The following is a 14,053-nucleotide window of genomic DNA, read 5'->3' as shown; positions in this document are numbered from 1 at the left end:
ATCAGGGTACAGGGCCTCTAAGGGTGGCACAATAATTGCTGCAGCCCTTAGGGGCCTTCTCTGGTCACAGTGCCCTGGGTACCGGTGGTACCATTTACCAGGGGCTTACCTGTGGCCAGAGATGCCAATTGGGTTTAGGCTTCAATGCAGTTTTAGGGAAGGAACACAGGCCCTGGGTACCTGATTGGCAGGAGCCCAGGACACACTCAGTCAAAGCACATCAGCAATTTAGCAAAAAGTGGGGGCATAGCATGCAAGAAAGAGGGCACTTTCTCACACCAACTCAATCTCCTCCCAAAACGAAGCGCTATTGCCCCGCACCAAATCAGCTAGCCTATAAAATTGTGATAAAGAGCTGACTATGCAGTGACGTTTGTTCAAGATAAGCCCTGGCAATTCACATGTAGGATAGGGCCTAAATGTTCCCTTTCTTCCAGATAACTTCAGATGGTGTCTCACTCAATGCAAACAGAAAGGGTGGGTGGAGAGAAACGCTGCGTTTGTCCTTGGAGGGTGGGGGGAAGGGCTCAATGCAAACCGGGAGGGTGAAAGCAATAAAGCATAGCATAAGAGCGGCGTCTTTGAAGATCCGAGATGGCCTCCTGTGTTGGTGTAATAAAAATAAAAATTAATTTGCGCCTACTGAACAAAAGGAAAGGCAGCTAGTAGGTGAGCCCTTAGTGATCGTGGACAAAAAACTCACTCAATGCACACGGAAAGGGGGTGGGGGGTATTCCAACATGAACCAGGAATGGGAAGCAATGAAGAATACGAGCGGCCCACTTTGAAGCTCGGCGGTGAAAGCACTACAGAATGGAAAGTCAGCCATCAGCTGAACGCAAGCGCTTCTCGAGGTCAGCTAAAAAAAAATAGTGCTCTACAGTGTAATAAATAACATGCAGCGTTAGAGCCCATGTAACAGGGGCAGTCCATATTGGAGGTTACAGGATTTGAAAAGGAGGGACCAATAAGCTAATTCACCAATGAAAAGCTGGTATTTACCAAGGACAGTAAAAGGTTCCAATAGAAAAGATGGAAGGGCCTGCAGGTCCATATTCTGAGCACAGCCTGTCTCGAAGAGACAGCACAAGTGCTGCCTTGGCGGGACCTAAAAAGTAGTAGAAGGGCATGTAGTATAAGTTGATTAACAGTGGCTTGGCCTGTGTGTTCTAATATTTTGAAACATTATCCAGTGTTTTTCAACTATGTTTAGATTTGGTGTTAGCCAAGACCTTTGTATTTAACAGCTTGGCCGCGGCGGACATTCTGACTCGTGCGCAGATCCGATGGTCCCCGGCCATCCTCCGCAATTGGCAGTTACGCTCAGAAGAGGCACATGACATCTTCTAACAGTGAAAGTCAAAAAGGATCCCTGGACTACGCATGCTTTTCTCCACACTCTTATATTTCATACACACCCAAACCTTAAGAGCAGCACGATTTTTATATATGTATCAAACCAACACGAAAATATGACGTTTACACTCTCTGTATTTTATTTGTTTGTGTTTTTTTCATTAAAATTCAGATAACTTTCTGAAAGGCATTGTTTAAAAACATACATAGTATTATCACATTTGAGACAATTGTTCACAATATTTCATAAAACATACAGTATTAAAAAACAAAAATGTATAAAAACCACAGATTTATTACTACTAAGTTATCAAAGCTTCCCAGTACATAGTAAATCACAATTCACAACCCCTATTAACCTGTAGGTTCAAGGATTCCTACTAACATGCTTTACTGACCCAATAGCGTCATATAATTTTTAGACTTTCATTGTCGACAGTACCCTGTTCCCTGGAACTTACTGGGGTCTTCTCTCTTGTGAAAACATCTTCTAACAGTGGCAGAGCCCTGGCTCGAGCTCTTTACCACAGCAGAGAGCACGTAATATCAGCACTTTTGTGCGCTGGAGTTACAAGAAGGCTCTCAGAGACTCATTCCATCGAGATTGGACCATGGAACTCCTGTATGCTATCCCACTGCTGCCCACCTGTTCTGAAGAAAAGGAATGGCCATATGGAGGTAGTAATTGCCCAGTTGTTGTGACTCCCGAGTCCTTAACTAACAATACATATCGAAAATCGGCAGGGACCTGATATACTATACCAGTCCCCCGATCCAACATGGCACCCGCGGTTGCATTACGATGACGCGTCACGCCATTGAGCCATTGAACCAGCTTCCCGATCCAAAATGGCGCCCGTGGCTGAGTTACGATGACGTGCCACGTCACGTTTACACGCTCGGGTCACATGACCGGAAATCAAGGCATGTAAACAGGACGCTACCGAGGCTCAAACACACGAGGGGTGAGCTGAGACCACACCGGTACGCGCTAATGGTAACGAGTTTCGGCGGCAGGTTCTCTATATGCTGAGGGGAACCTTGGGTTGGAACCATGAGCGGTGTGGCACTTTGTGACACTTACGTGGGAAGCTTAAAACAATGGGTGTGTTGAGGCAGGTATTGATAAAGGGTACTATGTACTATAGGACTCACTTCCTTTTTTTTGTTTTGCCACAGATACCGACCTCTTGGCGGTTAACAAGGACCCACTACTGAGTTAGGGGCTTGCAAACGACGATACATTCTTCCACGGGGGCCGGGTAGGCTTGTCAGAGGAGGCCACCTGGTAATATATTTTCTACTCATACCAGGAAAACTGAAGTGTACTGCAGACTTGAAATGTGCACCGGAAACGGTGCCACTTGTTGAGACAGGACTAATGAACAATTAAATGTGTGTGTTTTATGTCCTATACCCGACTACAGGTACAATAAGGGAAGAATCATAAAGGTGCAATTCACATGCTGACCCAAAACCCTGAAGAAATCACTGATAAAGTAAGACACAGTGATGAAACATGTCGGTTGACTTTTAACAGAGTGAGCTAACAGCACAGAATAAAGATAGTAGTTGCCAGCTAGCCTTGCTCTTTTTAATTGTGATACATCTGTACTCCACTGACTAGGGATATGGGCAATATCACACTGGGTTCTAACACGTACAACACATAATGGTTTTTTGGTTTGAATGCACTTTCTCTCTTTTTCTCCCATTTTATTTCTGGGTTGACAGTAGCTGATGATGAGAAGTGAGGAATCAGGCGAGTACCAGCCTGGTAGAATCCTCCCCTTGGTGTTGCTTCCGTGAGGCACTGTCAACCTTCCCTCCACCTTTTTTTCATGACTGGAAGATAGTGGGCATATATAGTTGGGTGGTGGACCACTTAGACACACACACACACACACAGGCGTTAGCGCCGGTCAAACCTGCAACACAGTGCAGTCTATGTAGACAGAAGGCTTATGTATATCCTCTGCCACAGCAAAATAGAAATTTCCTTTAGCCATAGAGCTTATAAGGGGCAGGCCATTCTTGTTGAGAGTAATTTGAGTGGGGGGCGGCCTGCTTTCTATCCCCCTAAGGCTCCTGTTAGTTGACAGTTAATATAGGAATCTGTTTCTCTAAGGTTATACCCCAGAGTTGCTAATACTCTATAAGGCGGCTCGCTAGGATGGCAAAGTGACAGCTTAACTAACCAGGCGCCCCTTCATGGAGAGTCATGCACCACATCAACTGCGCCACGGCTGTAGGGCCCGCTGTGGCTGTTCTGCTGGCTTTATACCATCAGACAGGAGGAGAACTGGATGAAATGGAAGCATATTTTTTAATCCTGCCTGCGGACCCATACTGTGCTTGGAGGTCACCATGACCGTGGCCCTCTGACTCCCACCAACTACATACACATGGACACGTTACTCCTACTGCAGTGAGGCCGCTTGGTGGATCAGGGTGTTTGTCGGGCTCCCCTAGTGGCTGTAACTACGCCGCTTCGCACAACTGATTTTGCCAAGCCCCCCTCATCCAACCTCACACTTAAAGTTGTGGTAGATCACCACACGGAACCCCTGTTGGCTAATCATAACTGGCACATGGAGCGAGGCTTCTGGCTGCTGGACTGGTGGCTCTTAGTTACCCTGGCAGCCCTCACAACTATCCTATAGACTAAGAGGTGGGAGCATTGATTGTGCGAAGAGGTATCACTACCTGAGTGGTGCCGTAGTCCTACACGAGTGGAGCCATGGGAAAGTACAGGCCACAGAGAGGATCGCAGCAGACCAAAAATGACCAATATACAGCGCAGGGCGCACCCCGACGGATGGACTTGCCACAGGAGCCCTTGCTGAATACAGATACGCAATGGCCGGACCCGACTGCAGCTCAAATGCTTGAAGCCATTGAGATTTTGAGGGCAGTAGTGCAAGCAAAAATAGAGGCTGTCTCCCTGGATCTGGGCCTGTTAAGAGTGGACCACTGGGCAATGGCGAAGCACTCCATAGGTACAGAGCACACCGTCACTGCCTTGCAGGCTGAAGTATAGACACTGAAAACTGCATTCTCAGACCTGTCCGCGTAGACTGCAGTTCTAGTGTGCAGAGCTGAAGGTGCAGAGGGACACTCTAGGAGATGCAATCTGTGATTCGTCGGTTTCTCGGAGGGGGCTGAAGGAAGAACCCCTGAACAGTTCGTACAAAAGTGGGTTAAAGACACATTTATGGAGGCCTCCCTGTCCACTTTGTTCATAATTGAACGTGCAAACCGGGCACTGACCCTGATCTCTCCGGCTGGTGCTGCGCCCGTACTCTTTTAGCAAGAATCCTAAATTACAGGGACCTCTGAGAAGTCCGGTGGGTGGGTGACCTCACCTTTGAAAACCACATAATACTCATATTCCCGGACTACACTCGGCGGTCTAACAGAGGATGTCCTTCACTAGTGTGAAACAGAAGCTGAGAGCAATGCAATTGCGATATATGCTGCTCTACCCAGCTGAGCTAAAAGTAATGCACAGAGCGTGCTCTCAATTAGTCTCTACCCCCGAGGCGGTGTGGGACTAGCTGGAGGTAAGAGACGAGGGGCTACCTTTGATTTCAAGAAATGCAGCTACTCCATCCCAGGGCACGCAGTACTCCCACAGGTCGAGAAGGCGCCGACAATACTCCCTCTCAGATTAGTGGTATGGCAGGATGGACTCTTGAAACTGGTGCGATCCACCTCGGTCAGAGAGAGGACGGACAGTTACCCCACATCGATCTAATACGACTGCAAATTGAGAGGGATGAAGCCAGGGCGCTGTTGGAGGTGGTGATTGCCTCCAATACAAGGAGATGATGATGGAACGCTAAAAATGTTCAGACACTTACCCCTTGTCACAGATCTGGTTGAATCCATTATTGTTCTTTAGGTCACTTTGCCACCCCAGTTCAGACCCAGTCATATGCAAATCAGTCTTGACCCTGTGCCTCATGGGAACAATCCAGCCTGGTCTTCCCTGGACTGAAAACACGCATCCTGACCCCTCATCAGACAGGCTAGCTTGAATCCAGTGGCAAAGTGAGCAAGTGACCCACGTCTGGGCATACCCTGCCAACCCAGGCTGAACAAAGCAAGCATTAGGACACCAGTACCACAGATGTTGTAGAAGACACGCCGCAAACAGAGTTTCCCTGACCCGCTGAGCCCTTATCCCCTTCATTGCGTGGACACAGATGAGACTGTAACAGGAGCGCGGTTCGGATAGTGTGTGCGCTGATGGCTGACTGGGTACGTATGGAACACACACATTCTGAGTGACCAGGTGTTTCTGTAGTAATGCAGGAGAGACACTGAGCGCCTGCACACACGGGCTGCCCCCTCCTACCCCTTTTCACCTCTCTTTCTTGTTTTCTCCTTACTGTATATCTTGAGTGAGTGAAATTCTGAGTGAGTACTTGCTTGTCTGCATGGCAGGGAGAGGAGGGCTCATGCAGGGCACCACATGGTGCCTCACTGGGGACCCTCCTCTACCCGGCACAATATCCATTCTGATTGACTGTAGTGTGTTTGCTGGTTATGTAGAATGGGTGATCTTGGACTTGCATGTCGTTTTAGTTGTCAGTAGTTGAGTATAACCTGTTAGAATCTGATTATTAAGTAGGAGTTTGGGGTTAGACACATAATTGGGGAGGCACGATTTGTTCCAGCAGTGTTTGCCCAGGGGCGGGAAGGATGGGTTATTATTATTATGGATGTTCTAGAAGGCAGCACCGGCGGAGCATGAGAGACGGAACAGTACAATATAGCAGATGGACTGATGGCCCAGTTTAAAATTGTGACAGAATGAATGGGGCCTTCATTAAGAGATGTAGAGTACATTCTTATCTTTGCTGACACGGCATACATATAGCAATGCTGCAGAAAACACACATAGCTGCAAAAAACAGAAAGTGGTTGGGAGGGATCGATCTCGAACTCTTTAAAGGTTAAGGGACTATAAATTCCCTTACAGTGAGAACACAATTCTCAACATTAATTTTAAACCTTTTTTTACTCAATGATCACATGCCTAGTCGTCATCAAGATTACCAATTTTATTTGTAGCAATCTGTACTTCAAAGTAGTTTTTTTTATATGTAATACTGTTAGTCATACAAAATACACATATATACACACATCTCTATTTCACAATCAAATACAAATAATGTATAACAACAAACCATATTCTCCTACAAAAATAATTATTTTTTTCTTTTTTTCACCCAAACGATCTTACTAAATCAAAGTAGTGTCCCCCTATTAGATCAGGGGTTACACTAAGAGGAACTCATGTTCGCACAATCAGTTCTGATGAGTTCTGAACCTAAGTTCAAAGATTGTGTACAATCGAGCAATTAAATTAGGTACAAAATATCAAAAGACTCCTCTTGCCTGAAATGGCATGTCGACGCGGACGCGTTTCAGCCTCCAGGAATCTTGGCCTTCTCAGGACATGGGTGAATAGAGAACTACTATCCCAATATTCGCCGTGCATGAAATTACAACCAGGGACTCAATCAATTCTTCTCTGACTGACGGACAAAGTCACAGCCTGTCGGCTTACGCCCTATCGAAGCGGACCACCGGCACATCTTATACTTCTACGGTGTCCAGCAACTCTTCTCCATCCGTGATTGAAACGCGGAAAACGGCCTACGTTCTGCGTACTCGGTCAGGGCACCATATCAGATTCAGAGGTCTCCTTTTAGTAGCGAGGCCGATGCACAGGGGAGGTATGTCCTGACACATGCGGAGCTAGATGGTAGTGAGATCTGCCAGCTGAATATTTATGCTGCCAATGTAAATAACAGTATGTTTTTTCTCACGTTCAGTGGTCCTTCTTCTGCCCTATGTAAGTACGCTGGTGGTGTGGGCCAGGGATTTTAATTGCATCTTGGATAGCTCCTTGGATAGACAACCCCCTTGGGTACCCTTTAAACCAGTTGCATTCATAGTGCGGGCCGCCAGCGGCCAAACAGGCGCTCCTTGGCAGCCCGCAGAACTTGCTGGTAATTTCCGGATATTACCAGCAGATTACAAGAGTCAGTAAACACTAAAGAGGGCCCCTAGCGCATGCGCTCAGATTCAATATGTATTCACTACGTATGATCCAGGGGCCCTCTTCAGTGTTTACTGGCTGCCTGTGTGACGTCGCAAATGGCTCAGGCGGGCAGGAAGCAAGGGCCCTTTAAAAGTTAGCTATTGTGCTTTCACAGCTGACTTTTAAGGGGCCATTTGGAACACTTCCTGCTTCTCCAATGATGTATTTGCCTTCAGCTTGCTTCACCCTCAGCTTGCTTTGCCCTCAACTTGCTTCGCCGACGACTTGAGGCACTTCCTAGGCACACCTTAGTTCTTTTCGTGTGCAGCTTTGGTGGTCTTCGCCCGCAGCTTGGTGCTTTTCTGCCGGGCTCTTCTGCATTTAAGGTAGGCGACCAGCCACTTTGCTGGAATCTTGTGGCTTTTTCAATTTGAATTGCATTTGGGTTCACTTTTCTCCCTCCTCGCACTGGGTTTCCCACACAGCCTCCCTTCATCCTGACGCATCGGGATTTGGAGACATGGACACTGACTGAATGTTAAATCATAAGTTCTGTATATTGCCAAAGCTATGCTTATTGCAATGCATTCATATCACATCTTGACTGTGTAGCCATGCTCACTTCTAAAAAGAATGAAGCTGCTTTCTATGTCCCTTGTGAAGGATATGAGTGGGAGTGACTGAATTTATTTGTAAGTGTTTTTTATATTAAAATAAAATAAAGATGATATATTATGAAAATTTTAGATACTTTCTTTATTTCTCTTTGGATTGGCGTAAATGAAAATACCTTATTATTGGATTAGATGTATCAAGTATGAACTCGTATTGCGGGTCCATAAAATCAGTGAAGGGTTAATGGTGAAGGAAGGATCCCTGAATGGAAGTTAGTTTTTGAAATTCTTGGTGGTGTGGAAAGTGAGATCTTAAATTATTTTTTACTCTAGCCCCACCCCTACTGACTCTGCCCCTATTGACCCCGTCCCCACCGGTGCGACCCTCGGTCACAAACCACGCTGTATATTTGGCCCCCGAGAGAAAGTTTGTGAGTACCCATGCTCTAAACCCAACCAAACATGACAGATACACTCCGGTGGGTCATCAACCGACTAGGATATACGGACGATGCACCCAGGGGACGGGGGATATACCAGTTACACTTCTACACATATGGTTTTTAGTAGATTGGATCGATTCTACTCTTGGCTGAGGCCTCAGTGGTGACATTGCGCACACAGGTGCTCGAACGATACCTCCCAGACCACGGTTCTGCTCTCCTGGAATGGGGGCATCAATGCCAATGCCCCAGAGTTCCACTGTGGCGACTACAGACAGACACCCTAAGATTACACATTTTGTAGGGAAATAAGGCAGGTGATAAGAACCTACCTCAACAATAACTGGGGAGCCACTAGTAGGAGGGGGGACACATTGGGAAACCTTAAAGGTTGTGACAGGTGGGGAATGCTGCACAAGAGTAAGTGGACTGAGGCGACAGTTGGAGAGAGACCTGACTCGGGCGTAAAACACTCAAGCTGGATTGCAGGAAGCAGAACCTGGAGGGCATACACGGGAATAGTCACTGCTACATGCCCAACATAGAGTGGGAGAAATATGGGACAGATTAGACTGTATGGTCCGACGCGAGTACCCTCAATTACTTCACCAGGAGGGGGACAAATCAAGTAGCATGCTGGCATGGTTGCTTAAGCGTGAGGCGCACCCTAACCCTTCCCAAATCATTCTCACACTGCATCGACCGGATGGTAGTCCCATATTTACAAAACATGGTATTAACTCTGTTACATACTCACCTAGCCTCAGTATACAATGAGGAGACTGGGGTGGCCCCAGAATTCCTGGATCATTTCTTGGATGATCTCACACACCGAGCCTCACTGATGGCCAATGTGAGAACATAATGCAGAGATACGACAGGAGGACCTGAAGGAAAGGGGGCCGACATGGCCCGTTGAAGTCCCTGGCCCTGATTGTATAACAGTGGAGTACTTCCAGACTTACCTGGATCACCTGCTCCCTCGTGTTCTGGAGACCTTGAAGGAAGCCAAGGGGGAGGGACACCGACCGCCATCAATGAGAGAGGCCCAGATTACAATGCTCTCTAAACTGGGTAGGGATCCATGCATGCTCATATCGGCCGTTATTGATGTTGGGTGTAGATACAAAAATACTGGCTAAAGGACTTGCAATGCGTCTGACTATGGTTGTTACACAGCTGGTCCATACGGCTCAGTGCAGCACACATACAAATATACGATGGTTAACCCACGTCTTGCATGCCACGGCGAATATGGACATCTGTGCTGCCTCTGGTTTTAGACATCGAGAGGGCCTTTGAGACCTTATGATGGGAATACCTCTGGGAGGTACTGACCAGAATGGGTCTCGGCCAGGAATATATATTTCCTGGGTACGCCTTCTGTATAACCTACCAACTGATAGGGTACGCAAATGTGGGGTGATTTATGAAATTCTCTCTATCGAACGGGGCACAAGACAAGGCTACCAGTTGTCCCCACTCTTATTCGTCCTTGCGATAGAGCCTCTGGTGATCCTACTACGAAGGGCATGATTCTTTGGGGTGTCAAGGTGAGTGGCCGTGTGGATGTTGTATCCTTATATGCGGATGTTGCCTTGCTATATCTAGCTCACCCAGAGGAGGCAATGCCCATTCTTCTGGTAATCTTGTCGATTTTTAGCACAGTGTCAGGGCTGAAAGTCAATAATCAGAAGTCAGTCCTATTCCTTCTCACTACATTAGTAAGTATAGGAGTGGTTGACCTACCCGCAGCGGAGTTCTGATGTCAGCGCGATCATTTCTGCTATCTAGGAATCCAGGTGTCGCACTCAGCCAATATCTAATATGCATTGAATATGGGGGCAGTAATCACAGGTTTACAGTCATCCATTAGTTTCTGGAATTGCCTCCCTCTTTCTATCATGGGTTGAGTGTCTGGTCTGGATGGCGCTCCTACCACGGTGCCTGTACACTCTGCAGAATTCCATCTGCGTTATCACCAGATCTATCTTCGAGACCATTAATAGCCTCCTACTTTTGTTGGATCGGGCTGGAAAGCCCACTAGGGATTCTGAAAGTGGATATGGAACGGGGGCTGGGCCTCCCAGACCTACAGCTTTACTATCTTGCTGCTCTTCTCTAATATGCAGCGCACTGGTGCGCGGAGGGCACCAATGTAGGGAAAGACTACATGGCAGATTGGGGACGAGCGAACAGTCTGCCAGGATAGGTTATGATGAGATCTCAGACACCAACGAAGTATCTTTTTTGTGGTTCTTCAGGTTGCTGGAACCTGGAAATGTGCAGTCACATTGGTGCTTCGGACGGCTCCATATGTACAAATGCTACCATTGCATGGCTGCGCAGGTTTTGCCATATACGAACCGTGATTGACTTGACAGGGTAGTTTGAGGGAGGGTGCCTTTTAGCGGGTGATTTATATTGTAATGCGTCCTTTTTAGGTTTTGCCTAGCCAATGCGTACGAAGTGCGCATGCGCTAGGAAAAACTTAATGTCTGTGTGTGGGGACTGGACCGTCCCCACTCTCTCATTGGCTAGCTCCATAAATGGAGGCTAGCCATTGGGAGAAGGCTCTGTCCGTCAATCTCGGACCAGATTCGGGGGCGTTCCCGAGAATTTTTGGCTTTTGGCGACGTCACGCTACGTCAGCCAAAAGCCCCCAGGAACGCCCCCGAATCTGTTCCGGCATTGACGGCACCCGGAAGAAGTCCAGGTGAGTGCTTGCTTTTATTTTTTGGCCGTTCCCACCCCCTCTCCCGCTCTCCGTGTCTCCGGCCCCGTTCCCGCCCCCCTCCCGCTGCCTCTCACGCTCTCCATGTCTCCGGCCCGTTCCCGCCCCCCTCCCGCTCTCCGTGTCTCCGGCCCCGTTCCCGCCCCCCTCCCGCTGCCTCTCACGCTCTCCATGTCTCTGGCCCCGTGTGATTCACTTGATACCAGTCATGGAAACGGGACAGACTGGAGGTCTCAGGGCTGCTGCAGGGAAATGGGGCAATAGCTCCTCTCCAGACTCCCGCCCCCTAACCTCTCCCCCATACGCTCTTCCATCTGTGCACAGCGCCAGGCTCCACTTGCGAGAAACTATTACTGAACCCTTCCCGTGCGGGAGGTGCAAGGGCTTTCATAATCCACTTTAATGGCAGAGCGGCGCACATCGTGTATAGAGGTCAGAGACTGCTGTGCTCCTTGGGGTCTCTCCTGCCTCTCCCTCTGAGCACAGGACACTTCGCCACAAAAAATAAAATACACGTGCAGATTGCATGACCGGGAGCAATCGTCCACCGCGACGTGAGCACTGCACACACCGATGCTGTTGATTTAAATATATCGGAGTCCACGTTGCCAGGAACGCGCATTGCTGTCTGGAATGCCCGAGACCCAGACATTGGCATCAACGCCCTGCAGGGCTATAAGCTGAGCAGTAACCTGCATTTTGTCCTCGAAGAGACAGAAAGCAATGACGGGTACAAATATGCAGAGCTCGTTCTGGAGAAGGGTTTAGACCGAGAAAAACAAAGCCGTCAAGTTTGTATGTGTGTGTATCTGGCCGACAGTTTTTTCATTGGCACTAAATGATTTTCTGCTCTGGAGAAATAGTGATCCAGGGTACTAAGGCAGACCACGAGGAACTGAAACACCTCATTGTTTCCGGACATTGTTGCATACCATGAAGTATTTTCCCCAATGCAGAGTACACAGCGGGCACAGCGGCCAGGACAGCCCTGGCGCAAGTCTTCACCCGCCCCGTGCCCAGTGTGAGTTCCTGACCCAGCTAGTGCTGTGTTTTCGAGTACCCATGGGCGTACTTTTCTGATTCTAAATGCAGCATTACATTCACATATAGAAAAGGTACAATAACAATCCTATATTTAGCAAGTCAATGACAACGGGTGGAAGGACACCTGAGGTCAAAGAGGACTCCAGGCTTCTACAACACAATAATAAGAGAAAAAAAGTGCGGACGCAGACCTCCACCCCCCCCTCCCCTTCCCATAGCAGCACCTTAAACTGGGGCAACCTGTCCCCAGCCTGGCTAAGAAAGAACAGCTCCACGAGGCAGTGTAAATGTCAGACGATGCACTGTATAAAAACTGTCTATCCACTCCTTTCTCCCCGTCCACCACCAGTGTTCAGACCCCGCCTCCTCCCACAGAAATTGCAGCCTCTCCTGGGAGCAGCTCTTGCTCCTACTAATGGACGTTAATGGGTTTCTCCTCCAGGTCGCGCCTGCATTAGCCCAGCCTGAGCTCTCTGATGGCCGCAGAAATCAGCCAAGGAAAGCGTTTTCCTTTACAGCCATGCTAACAGATAACACCTCCGTGGCATCTTTCTGGAAGGGGGGGGAGAGTTGGTGTTGTTTACTCATTGCACAGGCCCTATGTATTGTACTCTCTAGGGGCTCGCAGTGTGTGGATGGGGGCTCGCAGTGTGAGGGGGTGCTCTGTGTGTGGGGGGGGGGCTCGCAGTGTGTGGGGGGCTCTGTGTGGATGTGTGTGTGGGGGCTCTGTGTGGGTGTGTGTGGGGGGACTCTGTGTGGGTGTGTGTGTGGGGGGCCCTGTGTGGGGGGGGCCCTGTGTGTGTGTGGGGAGACTCTGTGTGGAGGGGCTCTGTGTGGGGGGGGCTCTCTGTGGGTGTGTGGGTGTGGCATTTGCGAGAGATTAGGCTATTGCCATTGTAAATGACAATGCCATTTATTTATCTGTTTTCAAAACGAACACATAAATAAAAATGTTGTCATTTACAATGCCAATAGCTCTAACTTTTACAAAGGCAAAACCGTTGCATTGTAAATGCTTGTTCTCATTTGCTGAAGAGCGAGAATGCTTCGGGATCCCGATGGGACATTTTTTTCTATATGCAAAAATCGCATGCACAATACAGGAGCTTAGGACTTCCCTGAGGAACTGTAACGACCGGATTTTCGTACCAGATGGAATCCGCTCCTAGGAGCCCCTCTAACCTCGGAACGTAATCACCTCCCTCCTTAGAACCTATTTACAATGGGTATAGATATATATATATGTATATACATTTCGTACCTAAGGATGGGGCAAATAGCAATAAACATGCATAGATTTCTACAATATCCTATTCATACCAGCTAGTCTCGCGGCCACTTAGGCCCAGACTAATCTACCCTGGGGCAGATCTGATTATGTACCCTTACACACTGATCTTTCTCAGTGCTCACTCGACACGCAATCCGGCGTGCCTACACACGGGCCTGCAGTCCCAGTGCTCTCATTCACTCATCCGGTCCACAATCCGGCGGACCTCCACACCGTGTCCTCCCGGTGCTCTCATTCACTTACACACGATCCACAATCCGGCGGATCTCCACACCGTGTCCCGTGACGATCACTTTCCTATGAACACTTATGGAAGAAATCTCTCATTGTCTACTCAGGATAAAACTGCGATAATAGAATTTAGTACGGCTCTCCGAATTGAAATATGTACCTTTTGCTCTTGGCATCAAACGTTCCCTCTCTCCCTCATTGCTCAGTCATTTCTTACCTGACCGGGATTCGCATCCGTTCATGCAAACAATGCCTGACTAGAAGACCAGGTTACCCTGATTGAAC

The 14,053-nt window shown here is 48.3% G+C and overlaps 1 protein-coding gene across 1 annotated transcript in view; it reads left to right on the top strand.

Annotated features, from left to right (window-relative positions):
* RSF1 (remodeling and spacing factor 1) overlaps positions 1-14,053 on the top strand; it is a 540,450-nt gene that overhangs the window by 167,770 nt on the left and 358,627 nt on the right. The window lies entirely within an intron of this gene.

Source organism: Lissotriton vulgaris, chromosome 8 (genome assembly GCF_964263255.1).
Source record: "Lissotriton vulgaris chromosome 8, aLisVul1.2, whole genome shotgun sequence".
Lineage (NCBI taxonomy): Eukaryota > Metazoa > Chordata > Amphibia > Caudata > Salamandridae > Lissotriton > Lissotriton vulgaris.
Note: the sequence above shows the minus strand (reverse complement) of the source record. Positions and strands in the feature narration are given on the sequence as shown.